The sequence below is a fragment of the Cynocephalus volans genome, chromosome 1, assembly GCF_027409185.1.
Source record: "Cynocephalus volans isolate mCynVol1 chromosome 1, mCynVol1.pri, whole genome shotgun sequence".
Taxonomy (NCBI): Eukaryota; Metazoa; Chordata; class Mammalia; order Dermoptera; family Cynocephalidae; genus Cynocephalus; species Cynocephalus volans.
In genome coordinates, this window is record NC_084460.1 from 272,350,175 (window position 1) to 272,367,982 (window position 17,808).

The following is a 17,808-nucleotide window of genomic DNA, read 5'->3' on the forward strand; positions in this document are numbered from 1 at the left end:
CAAATATTTGTTGGAATGAGCCTGTAGGGAAGGAAAGGTTGAAAATAACAGGAAAAAAAGTGGGATACCCTTCAGCCAAAGTCCTTGAGAAAGCAGGAGGGGATGGGATCTCGAGTAAAAGGAAGGGCAACTCTTTCTTTGTAACAGAAGTCAGATTTGAACCATCTCTGTCTGCTTCCTAAACACAGGCAGAAAGAGAAATTTAAGACTTGAGGAGAGGACTGCAGAGTTCAATAAAAAGGAGGATGGAGAGTCAGTGATTGGCCCTGGGCGACCTCTGAGAGAGCAGTTTTAGCAGCTTCTGAGGCCGCGGAAGTCACACCGTCAGGGGTAGGGTGGGGCGGGTGGGGAGGGAAGGGCGCAGCGGGTGCGAACCGCCGCTGGGAACAGACAGCGACACAGGATGTTGCCTGAAGAAAGGCGGGCAGGTGGAATGGGGGCATTTCTTGTGTCCAAGAGCAACCTCGGTGAGGGCAGGTCACCGCTCGGAGGTCTCCAAGGCCCGCTCATGTAACCCATTACCCTGGCTGCCCGCGCTGCTGGGCTGAACCCCGAGAGGAGCCAGGAGCTCCGGAGCCTCCGCCCCCCGGAGAAGAAAAGCCCCGCCGGCGGCCGCCAAGTTTCCCCACTGGTTCTCGGGGCGGAGCAGTCCGGGAAAGCCGTCCCCGCGGGGGCCCCGCCGGGGTAGTGCCCGGCCCAGACCCCGGGCCTGGGCCTCAGGGGCGTTTGAAAAGCGCAGCGCCTTCCTCCCCAGCCCGCACCGCCCCCGCACTCCAGCCGCGTCCCTGCCCGGGCTGCGCGTCTCCCACGGCCGGCAGCGTTTCAAAGTTCCCGGGCCCGCTGCAGCCGCCCTGGAGCCCGCCGCTTACCGCCGCAGGGCAGGCCTGCGCGGGGGTTTCCGTCAAGCCGCCGACACCCCTCGGGAATTCCCCACCCCGCCACACACAACCCCCGCTTCCTCCTCCAAACTCGCGCGGTCGGAAGTTATCCCTCTGAACGCCCCGGCGGGGCTGAGACCCCTCCTCCCCGCGCGGTCCCAGCCCACCTTCGCCTCCCCTCTCCCCGCCGAATCCCTAGCATCGCCCGAAGGAGCCCGAAGGCCTTCGGCAAGTTCCGCCGCCAGCGCAGGGGCGGGGCCGCTCGAGCTGCTCCGGGCCGAGCTCGGCTGTTTCCGTGCGCGGCCGCTGCGCACTCGGCACTGGGCGGCGCTGGCTGGCTCCCTGGCTGCGGCTCCTCAGTCGGCGGCGGCTGCTGCTGCCTGTGGCCCGGGCGGCTGGGAGAAGCGGAGTGTTGGTGAGTGACGCGGCGGAGGTGTAGTTTGACGCGGTGTGTTACGTGGGGGAGAGAATAAAACTCCAGCGAGATCCGGGCCGCGAACGAAAGCAGTGACGGAGGAGCTTGTACCACCGGTAAGAGGAGCAGGAGGAGGAGGCAGGAGCTGGAGAGAGCCGGGGGGACGGAAGGGGGACGGGGAGGCGCCGGACACCCGCGCTCGGGGCCTTCCCCTGGCAGGAGGGGCCGCGGTAAAGATGGAGCCTCCGCCCGAGCCCCACAACATCGCCGCCGCTCGCAGCGAACAAAGAATAATGGCGGCGGACTGGAGCCAGCGGCGGCCGGGGCGGCAGCGACTCTGCCTGCAGCCAGCGGCGGCGCTCATGGCGGGGGGCGGCGGGCGGGGTGGGAGCCGGTGGCCGGGGGTGTGTGCGGGTGGCCGGCCGCGGCGAGCTGGCGCCCGCGTTCTCGCCGCCGCCGCCGGGCCGGGCGCGGAGCCGGGAGCCGGGAGCCGCCCCGGGGGAGGCCGCCCGGCCCGGCGCTGCCCCCCGTGCCGTGCGCTCGCCCGCCCGCCCGGCCCCCGCTCCCGCCTCGCCCCGGCCCGCCGCCGACTCGGCCGGCCATCCGCCGGGGCAGCGGCCGCCAGGGTGTCCGTGGGGGGTGTAGGAGGAAGAAGGCGACGGTGGAGGGCAGAGGAGGTGAAGGTGCCTGCTGCCTTCCCGGTGGCCTCCGTGTCTACCCCGCCGGCTTCGCGAGGGGAAGAGCTGCAGCGTCTGACCTGCTCTTCTCCGCTCTCTTTGTGCAATAAAGTTCGGAATCCAAGGTTTCCACTTGTGCTGTATTTTATTCAAGCCCTTTCCTCTCGCTCCCTTACCGCTGGGGAAATGTGTTTTCTGCCCTTTGGTGCTTAGTTGAGAAAAGGAGAGCTTTTTTAGGGAATTTTTGACTCTTTTGCTCACCCCCCCCCTTGTTAAAAAAAAAAAAAAAAAAGTCAGTAGGCATGGAAATGCATTCTTTGTGGGAGGAAGGGGTTGCTAAGAAAAACGTATTTGTAATAACTTTTTTAAAAAACTGTTGGGATCTTGTAAAAGGGAAGCTGGTGTTTGAAAACAGTTTCGGTTTTAACCCTTTTCAATAAGGTAATAATCATTTGAGGTCTATCATTCTGAAACACTTCGTTGAAACAAATATTGGCCGACGTACTTTTGTTTTATATCACTTTCTGGGGCGGAGAGGGGAGCAACTTTGCCAACGGGTTTCGGGTCATCGGGATCACCAGATAGTCTCCCCTCACCCCTCCGTCTACCCCCTACCACGTTTCCCACATATTTCTGTATAAACTTTAATGACAGATTGATATAATACTAATTCTAAAAATAGGCATTGAAAGTATCTATTATGTGTTTCCATGCAGTAGGTAACCCCAGTCTGAAACTGACAATTTAAGTCACAAGACTTTTTTTTTTTTTTTTTTTTTTTTTTTTTGCCTGTTGGAAAAAGGGTACAGCAGAAAAGTCGTCGACACATTTAAGCACTTAAAATTAAAAGACAGTTTTTAAAGGACCTAGAGTACGATCTATTTAAGTTTCTCATACCTTTTTAACAAGTTAGGATTTCATTCTAGCCTCCGCTTGCATCAGATCCACCTTCTACAAGTTTAGTATAAGATACTTTGGGTTGCAGCCTATTGAAATCTTTTACACTTAATGCTCATTGCCTGATTGAAAAGTAAAGCCAAAAACGGTTATTTTAAGTGGTTCCAAAGATGAACAGGTTATTTTAAAAATACTTATCGGTCACTGTATGAATTGTGATTGATACATACAAGGCTTCTGGTTAGGATTAAATATTAATTGGTAATAGAAGCACTGTCTTCTGCCTTTTCCGTGTACATCTCACTTTTCCAAAACCTTTTTTGCTATATTGCTAGTCTTTAAAAGACCACGTTAGCAATTTGTCATTGCCAAGAAAACTAAGATGCAGGAAAGGGAGTTTTTCTATAAAGATTGGGGAAATGATTTTATTCCCAAACACTGGGGAAATTATTATGGTACTGATGGTGGTAGATTATACTGTTTTTCCTTAAGAAAGATTTTCTGTAAGCCAGCTTCAGTTGAGTAGAATTCTTTTTTTCCTTTTTAGAGAATATTAGACTATAATTCTTCTTTTGTAAGATTTTTTAAAAGGTTTCTGTTGTGTTCTTTCTTGACTTGTCCAAAAGGTCTTTTAAATTTTATTTTATTTTATAGATTCATAATTTGTGATTCTTAGCAATTCCAGGTGAAACTTTTCAAAATTTTATGTTCATTAATATTTGAATGTTCACCTGGAACTTGGTACTAAATTGTACTTCTGCACCCTACCCAGGGATCAGTAAAAATTACAGCTTGATCTTTTTTTTTTTTTTTTTTTTGATGGGCACATACATTCAGAAAGCTGATTAACTCTGACAGAATTTGCCTGAAGAATGTTAAAAGAGCACTTCTTTTCCATTTTAAAACTCTAATGTTACCTCTTTTGAATGGATTGTTTTCACAATTAAGAAACTTAAACCTGACCCATTAAACCATACCTTCCTTTTTCTTCTTTCTGAAACTCATATTCTTTATTAGATCGGATTAACAGAAATTTTGGTGTCTTCATAAAGAAGTCACTTTATTTTATTTCTCAATCTAAGACATTTGGTTTGGTTTGTTTGGGTACAATATGGTTATGTGTCCTCCACTTCGCCTCATATAAAAATTCTCTTTTTTGACAGTAGAGAAAATTATTTACTTGTCACTTAAGGTTCACAGTGTACCACTTAAAAGTATAATTTTGTCTGTTCCATAAATATCTTATCAGGTATAGTTACATAAACTTGTTTATAGCCAGCCTGTGACATATCTTGCAGACATCTTTCTTGATGTACGGTGGAACTTTCAATGATGGTTTCTTTATTGAATAGTTAGAGCTCAAAACAATTTAAGAATGTAGTAGACGTCAGGGAATGAAAAATGCAGTAATTTTTTTTTCTTGCCTTTGTGTGAACTCATCTCTACTGCACTATTACTAGAGACAATATAATTCATATATTTATTTAGCACTTAACTGTGATGGAATATAGTTGAAAGAGCATCAAGAGTTGAAAGGTTTGTAATCACATATCTTGATTTGAATCCACTACTGTCAGGTGACTACCCTCAATGAATTTTGTGACCTAAGGGAAGTTTCTGAATCTTTCTCAGTCTCAATTTCCTTATCTGTAAAATTAGAATAATACCACCTACTGTGTAGAGTTGTAAGATAAGGTACTTTAGGGACTGAACTAATGATAGCTATTCATCTTAACTTCCTACCTGTGGGACCTTGGGCAAGGTTCTTAATGTCTCCATACCTCACTTTCCTTGGTGATAAATGTGTAATAGCTACCTCAGAATTGTGGGGATTAAACAAATTAATACATATTAAATGCCAGGCATTTTACAAGTACTCCAGAAGTGTTGCCGGTTAGTTTTTAAATTATTTATTATTGTTATTACCATGTTTTATACACTGGGCCAGAAACTGCAGCAAATCCAAAGATGAATTAAACTGTCTCATCTGTACCACAGAGGAACTGTTGGGGACATAGTGACTAATAAAGTACAATATGTGTCATAAGAAAGTAATCAAAGGAGTATACTTTTTATAAATTCAGTTTCATTTTTTGAATAAGTAATTCAAAAGTAAAAAATAAGTAAAAAAAAAAGGGGGGAGGCTGGCTGGTTAGTTCAGCTGGTTAGAGCAAAGTATTGTAACACCAAGGTCAAGGGTTCAAATAAGTAATTCATTCAGATGGTTCATAATTCAAAACATACATAATGCAGCACAAAACAAGATTTTTTCCCCTCCCCCCACCCCATCACCCAGGTGTTACCAATTTTTTGTCTTTTCAGAGGTATTTTATCTATATACAAGCACATATGTATGTATTCCCCCCTTTTTAATACAAATGGTAGCATACTATACACACTATCCTATATCTTACCTTTTTCCCACTTAATATGGCTAGCAGTTGGTTTGTATCAATACATGAAGAGTTCCATTCTTTTTATAAATTAGAAAACATTTATATGGATGTACTTCTATCGTTAACCATCAGCGAGCTGATTTTATAAAAACTTAAGAAAATATAAGACCTAGAAATGTCTTATATGACCATTATGCCTTTATGTCTCTAGATGAAAAATGTTTCATTTCGATGAAAATATTATTTGAACTACTTCATTTCCTTTTTAGCTCCACTTTTTAAAAGTTTTAGTAAAATGATCAAGATGTACATGAGTAAGCAAGCAAGCTGTGTAAGAGTTAACTCAGAAAGTGAATTTAGTCTAAATTTAACTAACTTTCTTTGAGGTTCTTACAGTCATGAACAGATGGCTTCCTTCAGTTATTATTTTGGCCCCCCAAAATTCTGTAATTTTATCTTAATGAGAAAGAAAATTTCATGAAGAATTTTAAGATTTTTTTGTTTGTATGTTTTGTTTGTTTTTTAAGCAGGGAACTCCTATGATATTATTACCCAGTAAGGCTGATTAGTGTCCTAGCTTGCTCCCTGCATTTATTTATTTTTTTACACATTCATTAACTTACCTTGGTGACTTTCTAATATTTCTTAGTGTAATTATCAGTGAGTTTTATATTTTGTACCTAAATTAAAAATAGTGAACTTCTACATGATTGTCTACAAAGATTATAAACTTTACTGCTTAGATGATTTTTTTTTTTTTTAAGTGGGGAAGTCCTTGGTCAACCATTGGACCAAGTAATATGCATTTCATCTAAAGCACAAAACAAGTTTCAGTACCTCTCTTACTGTTTTTATTTCTTGGCTCTTGAAAGCAGCATTAAGCTATAGTACATTTAATATCATCTTCTTTATTTTTTATTTTTTTGGCGGCTGGCCATTACAGGGGTGGAACTGTGGATCTTGATGTTATCAGCACCATGCTCTAACCAGCTGAGCTAACCGGCCAGCCCCTAAAATACACATGCTATAAGTTTTTTAAGTTGATTATACTTGAAAAGTGATGACTAATAATCTAGCAGCAGGGACACAAATAGGTCTCTTTATACCAAAAAAAAATTTGTTGAATAAAGCTGGTATTTCATTCTGTGTATGTTCAAGTTGACAGTTACATGTTGGGGTTGTATTTGCTAAAGTTTTTATTGTAAGAAAATTATTTTACTATTATTTTGATGTTTTATTAGTATTCAATATAAAATATTAATGTGCTGTTTTTACCTGCTAAATGACTAAAATATTTACAGAACACTTTTCTTTACAGATTTGGGGGTGGGGTAGATAACTGAAATCTGTAAAGGTAGAAAATTTTCCTTCTGGAACATATCTGCAGGCTACCAGAGAGTTAAATCATTTCTCACAGTCATGGAAAGAGTGAATTGCCTCTTGGGATAGAGGTAAAGATTATTGAACCAAAGCAACAATCTGATAATGTGAAAATGGCTGTTTGTTATTTCTCTGCCAATTTAATATATACGCTAGCTCAATCATTATATAAAAGTCTTGACTTTGGTCAGTTTACTGAAGTTGTAAGAAGAAAGTATCGATCTAAACTTATTCCACACTGTCATATCTATAAATGTAGGTTTTTGAGATAAAACGTGGATAAGAATAACTGTTAGGTTTTTTTCACATTCAGAATGCATCTCTCTCCTTAATATGTACACACTCATGTCTCACTTCCTGGTTGTTTTTTCTTTTGCATTATTCTGTTTTCTTAGCTCTGCTAGACAAGGCCCTGTAAAGGTATGTTTTATTATATTTTGCCCAGACTTTTGCTTAACTGCCTTCAAGGTTACCAAAAAGAACAGGTAAGGAGTAGATAGTGTCTCCAGTGACAAATAATTATAATTTTTACATACATTATACATCTCCAGTGATGGAAATTATTTAAACCATATATTTAATCAATTCCTGAGGCTGGTTACACAAATGTCAACTTTAAAAAAAAAAAACGAAAAGCAAAACCTGTAGTACACCTTGATAAACTTTCAAGTGCCTAAGTTGCTTTTTCTCTGGGTTGAGGTAAGATAACAAAGGAGTTTACCATAAATGAAATGGGCTATATGAACAAAGATAAAAAGTACCTATCAGTTTTCTTCCTACTGTTGGATTAATCTAGGATCTCTAAATAATCTAAAAAGGGGCAAGATTTGGAGAGGAGGAGGTCTGAGGCATTGATGATGAGTTTTCTGAAAGGAGAGAAGACATTTGGTTGGAGAAGAGAGAATTAAATGGGAAGTTAAAATATCTAAGTAATGAATGACCTTGGTGTAGGAGTGGAAGGTGGGTCTGAAAGTTGACTTACCACCATAGTGATAGAAAGTGTCTTTCCCAAAGATTAGTGAATCTGCTCTGAAACTAAGACATTTCTTTCATCAACTTTAAGCGTATCTTAATGAGCATATGAGTTTCTGGTTGTAATTATAAGACAATATAGATGCAACTAAAAATGTTTGTAATTTAGCCAAGACTGAATAACCATTATTTTTGAGGTTTGTTATTTTTGTTTGTATAAGTGGTTGGCAATAGGAGACTCAGAAATATCTTGTTTTGCATCACTGAAGTTAAAATTATTGCTTATTCTGAACTATTTGTACTCTTAAAAGGGTATCACTTTCTTATAATAGAGGTTTCATTGTTTGCTGTAACAGATATAGTAATTAATACCTTGATTTTATATACTGCCATTTATCAATCTAATCATTCTTATTTATTCAGTGAACATTTATTGACCATCAGCATTATTATAGTTGTTGAAAAAATCACAAGAAAGTTTTATCAGTCACTCCAAACTAAGAAAGATGGACACAGAATAAGGGGCAGACCGGAGGAGGCAGAGCATAACTCCAAATATACATTAGTGGCTTTAGTTATTTTTCATTAAATAATGGTATCCTGTTTGCCTGGGCCTTCACAGAGATATTTAGAAGATGTTTGTAATAAGTAAACAAGAATTTATGATGTATGAAATATGTCACCAAAAGCACAAGCAACAAAAGAAAAAACAATAACTGAAAAATCAACAAAATGGAAAACTTGTACCTCAAAGGACAACCTCAAGAAAGTGAAAAGGAAGCTAGCCAGCTAGCTCACTCACTAGAGCATGGTGCTGATAACATCAAAGTCAAGCGTTCATATTTCTGTGCCAGCCAGCTGCCATAAAGTGAAGTTTCTTATAAAAAGAAGCAAAGGTAAAAATCAAGAAATGACAACTGTGAAACATTTTAATTTGAAGTAGTATATTTTGAGAATTATTTACTATGAGAGAATTTATTATGATGTCTGTGTGAGTGCACTAGGGAAATTCACAGTTATAAACTTTTACCCATAAAGGGAGGAGTAACTTTCATTTTGTTACAAATGACTAAACACAGCCCTGTAGAATTTAAGCAGTATACTTGCTGTGTAGAGCCTTACAGTAAGACATAGTCTTCATCATCTTTTGTAGCATTATCTCTTTATGAAGAAAGTTTTCAAGGTTTTTTATTTGTGGTAACTACAATTTTTATCCCTAAGCAATATTAGTTTAGTTTATATATAGCTCACTTAGAGGAAATATTCTAGCCCAGGTTGTGAAAAAATATGTATTGATTTCATTATGTTATTAGATCTGCATCAGTAGAAAGATTACCATAAATGGCAAGCTCATGCTTTCCTTTTTTCCATAATTCACTGTATTTCTGTTATTTCCAAATAGAAATTTATGGTTTTATTAGCACTATGCTCTAACCAACTGAGCTAACCAGCCACTTTACCCTGAAGTTTATAGTTTTAAATTACTGTTATTAAATACTTGTTTGGAGGGAATTTATAGGTAAATTGGTTATAAAGATTACTTTATACTTGTCAAGCTCTTTCACATATGATACATGTTTTATCTCTTAGATTGTAAGCTCTTTGAGAGAAAGGTTCTTGTGTGCTTTATACTGTAATCTCTATAGTTTTCAGCAGACCGCTTATTATGTAGTAAGCAGTTTTAAAGGGTTAAAAACAATCTTTAGAGCTGTGCAGATTAAAGGAAGCAGACATATATGTGTTTTAGTCAATATTACCGAAATAACAGATTTTTTTTTTAACTGAGGAAATTATACTCATTCTCCATAGCTTAAAAAGATTTTCTACTTTGAGTTTTCTTTTCTTTTCTTTTTTTTTTTTTAATTTTATTTTGTCGATATACATTGTGGCTGATTATTGCTCCCCATCACCAAATCTACTTTGAGTTTTCATTAACTCTGATGCCTTACCGATACAATACTCTCTACCCTGAGACATAAAAGAAATTAATCCAAATGACCTTGCCAGAAATAACTACGACGTTGGTAAAAAATAGTACATCTACCTGAAAGGTTGGACTTGATTTTGATTCTTTCAAAATTAGAGATAAAGATTCCTGAACTTGAAGCAAGTCTTTTATCAAAACTGTACATAAAAGAAAATACTCTGAATGATACTATAATGGTGGACATGTGTCATTATACATTTGTCCACACCCATAGAATGTAAAATACCAAGAGTGAACCCTAATGTACAATAAAACAAACAAAAAAAAGTTCATAAAGTTTGTGCTGTTGTCTGCATGTCATTTATCAGCTTTGTAGGTTAATGATGGCCAGTTTTTAAATATAGTCCAGTATATACTAGGTACCTTTGAGTTCTTGGGCCTTTTCCTTTGCTGCCTAACTAGTAAGCAAAATAAAATTTAAATGGTTAACATGTTGCTTAATAGTACATGCACTTCCATTGCCAAATATACAAAGAATTCTTCACTTTTTATAATATTGGAGGCTATATGGTATAGTCCTGAAGTCTTGTAAATTCTTTATAAATCTCTTAACACTTCTGGTTCTCTGTCTGTGTAGTCAGAGCTTAAACTAGAATTCCTGTCTTATGACTCTTGCCATAACATGTGCTGTCTCACTTCAGGAAAACTGAATTTTCACTCTTCCATGTCTAATTTGTAAATAATTGACCACGAATAGCATTTCAAAATTGAATTCAAAACAGAACTATCAAAATAAGAAATGTTACTTCATAAATTTAGAAAACATTTGGACATTCGTTTCCCATTTGAATGTAATGATTTTCACATAGTCACTTAGGTTTTGTTAAGTAAATGGAAGAGAAGGCTATAAATATTTAACTTCAGGGCATAACTCTTGGGTCCTTACAGTTTCAGCATGGAGCTAGTTTATGAAACAGAACTTAAAATTTGAAGACAGTTTCACTCTTTAGTCAACATAAAAATTCCTTTTATAAAAGTAGATTTGTAGGTGTATAATCTTTTTTTTCTTTAAAAAAAAAAATCAGTTCCTAAAATCTGTTTAGTAGCATTTCATATATAGACATTTCTATAGGATCACTTCTTTGAAATCTGAAAGTATAAAATGCTGTGAACATAGTATTAGTTGGTTATTGGAAAGGCGGGATAAAAATGTTATCATCTAAAATAATGCATAGTCATAGTTGCTGCTTTGCTAAGCAGCACTGTTTGTCTCTTGGTGACCAGATACATGAAGGCTTATTTTGGAGCTATTAGTAGTCTTACCTGAAGAAAAACAAGACAAGTACATTTTGCCAGTACTTTAAGAGGAACAAAAATTTTGTTTTGAGAAAGCACTAAAGCTTTCTTGTTGAATGGTACTGTAGACTTAGTCCCATATTCTGGGATGGCTGTCATAAATCATGCAATGTAAAATCAAATAGCATTTTTCTAATTCATTTCTGTTAAATACTTCCTTTGAGGACAGTGTCTTTTATTGTATGCTACATATTTTAAAAATAAATTCACTTATTAAATATGGTGTTCAAATACCCTGGTAATCACAAAATGCAATAAATGATCAAATATAAATATTGAACTTAAACAGTTCAAATTTAACAGTTCTCTGAGTTAAATCCAATAAACAAATCAAGGAATTGAGGACTGGCCAGTTAGCTCAATTGGTTAGGGCACAGTGTTATAACACCAAGGTCAAGGGTTCAGATCCCCATATTGGCCATCTAACCCCCCAAAAGGAATTTATCTCATTAAATAACATTGAAAAGATTCCTTTTTGGTGGTGGTAGTGGTCAGGTTATACTGGTATTTACCGTTTGCTGTGGTTTGAATGTGTCCACTGAAGTACATGCGTTGGAAACTTAATTCTTGATACAACAGTGTTGAGAGGTAGGATCTTTAAAAGGTGATTAGGTCATGAGGGCTCTGCCCTCATAAATGGATTAAAGCCATTATGGAGGGAGTAGGTTTCTAATAGAAGGAGGAGTTCGGTCCCATCTCGCACTCTCTTGCGCTTCTGCCTTCCACCATGGGATGATGCAGCAGGAAGGCCCTCACCAGATGCCAGCCCCTTGGTGCTGGACTTCCCAGCCTTCAGGACTGTGAGAAATAAATTTCTTTATGAGTTACCCAATCTGTGTATTCTGTTACAGCAACATAAAACAAAGATACTATTAATACAAAGAATTTATAAAAGTATATAAATTTTCAAGCCTTTTATTTTTGTCTTATACATAACTTAAATCTCATCAAATTTGAATCACATAGTTAATCACAGAGTTCCAAATTTCTTCTTGGCTTCTAATATCTATATTAGCAGCTGAAATATGGGTTTTTTCTTTCTTTAAGGAAGAAAGACCTTGGTAGGAGCATAGAGAAAACTGTTTCTGAAAACTGTCAGAATTTAGTTAGCTTTTATAAAGATACCAATTTACATTATCTGTCACGTTGTCTATTGTGACTTGTTCCCTTAAAATATATATAACCTCATTTTATTAGAGTGTGATCAGTCTAATTTAATCTAATTTAAAGTTTATACTGTTGAGTTGGAGGTGTATACATATATACATAAATATGTATACATATACAACATTTGAATATGCTTTTTTCCTATCTGGTTTCAGTGAAGGTGTGCTGTATTTAACACTAATAGGCTATTATTAGCATTAGAAACCTGGAGCATTTCTAAATTTCCAGTACTGATTGTATACATCTCAGCTCTGCTAGATTTGGACATACAATAAAGATAAATGACAAGTATTTCAAAGTTAACAACCAAAAAAAAAATTTTAAAAAAAACCGTAGAGGGAAAGAAGCAGTGTAACATGGTTATTGATTCCTGGAAATCTAAAGTCTGTTGTGTAGCACCCAAACATTTTGCCACTTTCTTTAATTAATTAATCATAACGCTTTAGAAAATTAATCAAGACAGGTGGAAGGTGGAAGGATGTGTCAGCAAGGCTTTCAGTCATCCTAAAAACTAAATACAGGTGCAAAGCATGTACAAACTATTGTGAATCACACATAGGTATTTCTAGGTACACTTCTGCAAAATATTTTTAGTGATATATTTGACAGTGACAACTAAATAGTCATTTAGTTTTAAAATCGTGCCAAAATATGCCTTTTGCTATGGTTACCCTGCAGACTTTGGAATTCTGCTTATGTGATTTTTCTTAAATCCCTGGAATTTTGGATTGGCAGGAGTTCAGGAAGAATTGCCCACTTGCTAGCATGTAGAGGAATGTTTTTTTCCTCATTTCTAATTAAGGTTATTTCCATTTTTTAAAAGTTAGTTGTTAGTATGCTGTTAGTTGTGAATGAATTATTTCTTCTTCATAGTCAAAATTCACAGTTCATTTCTCTCAATACTTACCTCGTTCTAAACAGGATTAAATTTGTCATAGATTTAGGGAATTAAAAAAAAGTTAGCTAAATTATGGGGAAAATGGGTTTATTCTTCATAAACTCGAACTTGAAATGTTGAGGATCATAAGGACTGGGGCACTCCTTAAAGGTGAAAATATTTTAGGGAAGAGAACAAGGTGAAGATATACAGCATTTTTTCTTTTTGCTTAGTGATTATTAGCCAAAGTGGTAGGGGCTTACTTTCTCTGATGAGCTTTCATTTGCAGTTTGCTGAAGGTTTTTGTTAACTTGCTATAGGCAGATAGTTATGGAAGTAGCACTGCCAGAATTTGTCCCTGGTCAGTATAGGAGCTGAATCGGTGAATTTAAATGCTACTGTGGGTCAGCCTTGGTAATACTGAAAATCCCTCCAGTATCCTTCTCAGCCTTATTTTTCTATACAATTTCCATCATATGCCTTGTTACACATTTTACTTGTATTTACTTCTCTCCTGCTCTCACACACTAGAATATAAGCTCCATAAAGGCAGAGTTTTTAAAAATTTTATTTTGTTCATTGCCTTATCCCCAGTAGCTTGAACAGTAGACACCCCATCTGGCATAAAATAATAAGTGCTCAGGTATGACACTATAGTAGTACAAGTATAACATATAATGTAAATTGATAAAATTTAAGACTTTATTGTTAGTTTTAGAAAAGTGGGTTATTCATTTGTGCTGCATTCCCACAGGGTATATTGCTATTTAGAGTAGAAGTAAAGTACATTGCATTATAAAAATTCTAAACCTATTAACTTACTTTAAGAGACATTATTCTCACTTTCATTTTTCCCCAGTAGTTCCATTTGCTTCAGAGTGATCATTTTGTGTCATCATCTGTCTTTTTTCCTTGCTTTCTAAACAAAGTCTGACACTAGCCACTAACTCACTTATTTCTCTGAAGGCACGTAGTTCAAGCCTTTGCCCATACCATTTTTCTTATCAGAAAAGTACTCTTCCCCAAATTTATCAATACTTAACATCTCTTTAGAATTCCACCACTCTCCTGAATATTACAGAGCATACTCTCTTTTAAATGTTATGGAAGCACTCATTTAACACTTTACTGGTATGTGTACCCAAACTGCATTTTAACTTTTTAATATCTGCTATTATCTTTACTGTGCAAAGGGTACAAAAGTGATACAGCCCTTTACTATTAGAAAACCTAATCAAATAATTTTCTTGAAGCTTTCTGAGATGGAAAGGAAAAACTACTTTATCCTCTTTGAAAATTAAGAAAAGGAACTATTGAACTATTTAATAACTATAACATTATGACCAGAGCAACATAATGTGTATGAGACAGTGTTCACCATGTGAAAGAGAGAATCTTCATTTTATTGTCTGGTCTTGTAGCATTTTTAAAAAATACTGCTAATGTAGTAACTGCCCAAGTTGTATTGCATTTTTCTGATATATATAATGAATGGTAGTATCTCTGTATTCGCCCAAGATCAAGAGGCTAGGTGACCTGTTCTTATTTGATCTGTCTTTACTATATATATTAGTGTATAGTAAAAGGAAATGCTTTCTTTACCATAAATATTATTTTATTTTGCCAATTGTATAGTTATGTGTGTGTATAAGTCTTTTTGTGGTCTCAGTTCCTAGGATCAGAAAATTTTAAATTAGAAGAGATCTTTTATTCCATCCCTTTTGTTTTTACAGTTGAGGAAGCTGAAACACAAAACCTTTAATTTGTTCTACAAGCACTTGGTAACAGTGCCACTTGGTGACAAATCCAGTTTTTCACCAAGAATTAAGCTGCCTTCCCCAACTACTTAGAAGTATTCTTCGTTTCTCTCAAAATGGGATGACCACAAATTCACTTTGCTTTTTATTTTTCATATTAAGAGATAGAATTCTGAAGACCATTATAGCAAAACGGTATGTAACTTTGTGAATTAGTTTTAAAAATTGTTTCTTTTACACATGGCACTATTTTGAAATTTGTTATAAGTTCATAGTTTTCAACGGATAGGTGGTGTGTTAATGTTTAATGATAAATCATGAAAATCCCCAAATCTTAAACATCAATCCCAAATAACTTCTAAAATTTAGAATTATTGGAAGAGCAAGAATCATAAAACTGTTGAGCTGATACTATATTTTAAGTGATTTTTTAGATCCAGCCTGTTTCTAATATTCCAGGCTCAATATTCATGCAACATTCTGAGTTCATATATACCTGGTATTTTTCTTATTTTACAGTATTATTGTCTTTTTTTTTTTTTCTTCTACAAAAAACTTACATTTGTTTAGTAAATTAGGAATCTCCTTTCTTCAGACAACTTTGGAAACCCATGTGTTGGCTCTCATGTCAAATCCTGTGTCTAGATACGACACTGGCTAGACCAATACTGGGTTAGTAGAAAAATTGAAGATTCTATTCATGATACTCTACCATCTCTTCTTTCCACATCTGAGGATATAAACAAAAAGAACAAAAGCTTTTAAAGTCCAAAATAATTATATCCTCTTTAAATGCTAGTTTAGTCCAGTTGGGAGACTATTTCTATACCTTTAGGGAAAACCAAAAGAAGGGTGTATGTTTTAGTTGGGTTAATGAGTTTCTCATCTGATACCATCGTTCTTCCTTAAGTAATTCTCACCAGCACTTTGAGAAAGGTCTTTTCTGATGAAAGACTGTATTCGTACTGTTGCCCAAGTGGTTGGTATCTACTCAAACTAAGAGTTATGAAAATTAAGAAGGCTGTTGTAGGCCGCCTGAATGAAATGAAAATAAAACACAGGCAGTTTAGATGGGGTCTATCAATGGAAATGCCACACTCTGTTTTAAAAATAAAGAATATTATTCAGTTGGGAAGGGAAGAAGAATGAAAATTGCATTCCTGTTTTGAGTATGTCTTTGCAGCTATAATTACGTATATTAGCTAATGGCTTTGTTCCTCTTTTATAACATAGTAATAAATATTTTATTTACTGAAACAAAAAGTTGTGATGATGCCCTATATCTGAAATGTTAAAAAAAAAAATTAAGTTGTCTTAATATGTTGTAGCATAAACAAAAATAAGATAACTATGATCAATCTGTGCCTTAGATTGCTTTTAATCAAATGGTAGAGAGAAACTACATGTGATAAATAAATTTGTATTTATCTTCATTCTAGTTAAAATGATTTAGGGGAGAAAATGGAGAAAAATTTGTGGAGATCTACTCTTATTTAGCTTGACTCAGTACTGTCCTTGAATGGATTCATTTTATTGTTATTGAGATAGGTTTTTTGCTTTCACATGCCATTTTCTTCCAGACCCGAAGTATGGATAACTTTTAGGATACGTAAACTGTTTTCTTTGTTGTTTCTCTTATGTTTGATGTCTTTTTAAAATATTTTAATCTAAAAAAAATAATAATAATAAAATATTTTAATCTAAAAGAATACAGATTATTGTATACAACTCAATGAATTATGACAAGTGATAATAAACAAAGTTATTTGATGGGTTTTTTTAATTGTTATTTTTTACTGTTTGGAAATATAGGATAAACAATTTAGACAATTTAAACAAAAAACCCCAGTAATTCCATATAAAAAGTATCTGGGATTTGAAAAACTTTTGTAAATGAGCATAGTTTTGGTTCATAGTTTTAAAATGTTATACATGACTACTGACAATAAAGTTTTTTAAAATTGTACAAGTAAACCTGAATCCATGCTCACAGGGAAAAAAACCTCAATCATACTAAAATACTGAAGTATGTAAAGAGTAAAAAGATGAAAGTTATCATCCTGTACAATTCTACCAAATCCTATTCCTCTCTTCAGAGCTGCTGCTTACAGTTTAGTGTTAACTTCATACAGTTATACAATTTGTTTTAAGTAAACATTTATTTTTTTAACATAAATGGGATTCTATTTTATAATGTGTCATTACATTATAGATGGACTTCATTCTTTTCATTGCTGTAATTTTTTAAGTGATCTTCCTAATGATGGATATTTGTTTCCAGGTTTTTGCTATTATAAAAAAATTCTTGAGCTGGCCAGTTAGCTTAGTAGGTTAGAGTTCAGCCTTGTAACACCAAGGTCAACAACCAAAAAAAAAAAAAAATTCTGCGGTGGTTACCTTTAACTATATTTTTGTGAACTAGTCAATAATAAGACTTTCTTATTGACTGGTAGTTGTTTTGTATTTTGGATGTTACTGTGTTGATTATCTGTGGCAGATATTTTCTCCCAATGCACTTGTCTTGGTGACTATATGAGTGTTTTTAGTAATAATGTAGTCAAGTCTGTTGATCTTTTCCTTTGTCATCTGTGTTTTGTGGACTCTGGTGTTTCTAAACTATTTATATTCATTTTCACTTCCATTTTTAACTGTCTCTTGTAAAACACTTTCTTTTTATAGAACCCTGTGAATGATAGCAAGATGTGAATACATTGTTGATGTAATACATTTTGATGGTGTGTAATTATCATGTAATGATCAGTGACCATTTAGATTATCAATTTTAGATTTATGAAATAAATGTAACATAATCTAGAAAGGCATTGGGGTTTTTGTATTATTCATGGAATCACTATAGATAGTCCCTCACTATTAATAAATTCATTTTGACAGGACACATCCTAGGCATTGAATGATAATAGTGGGACACTAGAAACATTCCCTTTTTACCTGAATTGTTTAGACAGGATTGCTTCCCTAGTTAGCAAAAATTTCTCTAACCTCCATGTAGCTATTGCTACTAGGAATTGCTCATCACTTACTTTTGCTGCCCTCCGGTGCCAGATTACTCAACAAATATACTAAGTTCTTAGCAAAGTAGAGTTGAGAA

At 36.6% G+C, this 17,808-nt stretch overlaps 1 protein-coding gene across 3 annotated transcripts in view; it reads left to right on the forward strand.

The window, feature by feature from the left end:
• Positions 1-1,217: 1,217 nt before the first annotated feature.
• The window catches only part of CREB1 (cAMP responsive element binding protein 1), a 63,663-nt gene continuing 47,072 nt past the window's right edge, over positions 1,218-17,808 (forward strand). For all 3 annotated transcript variants that reach the window (XR_010021505.1, XM_063077138.1, XM_063077151.1), the window contains exon 1: positions 1,218-1,409. The gene's annotated coding sequence lies outside the window, so the exon portion shown is untranslated. The remainder of the gene's footprint in view (positions 1,410-17,808) is intronic.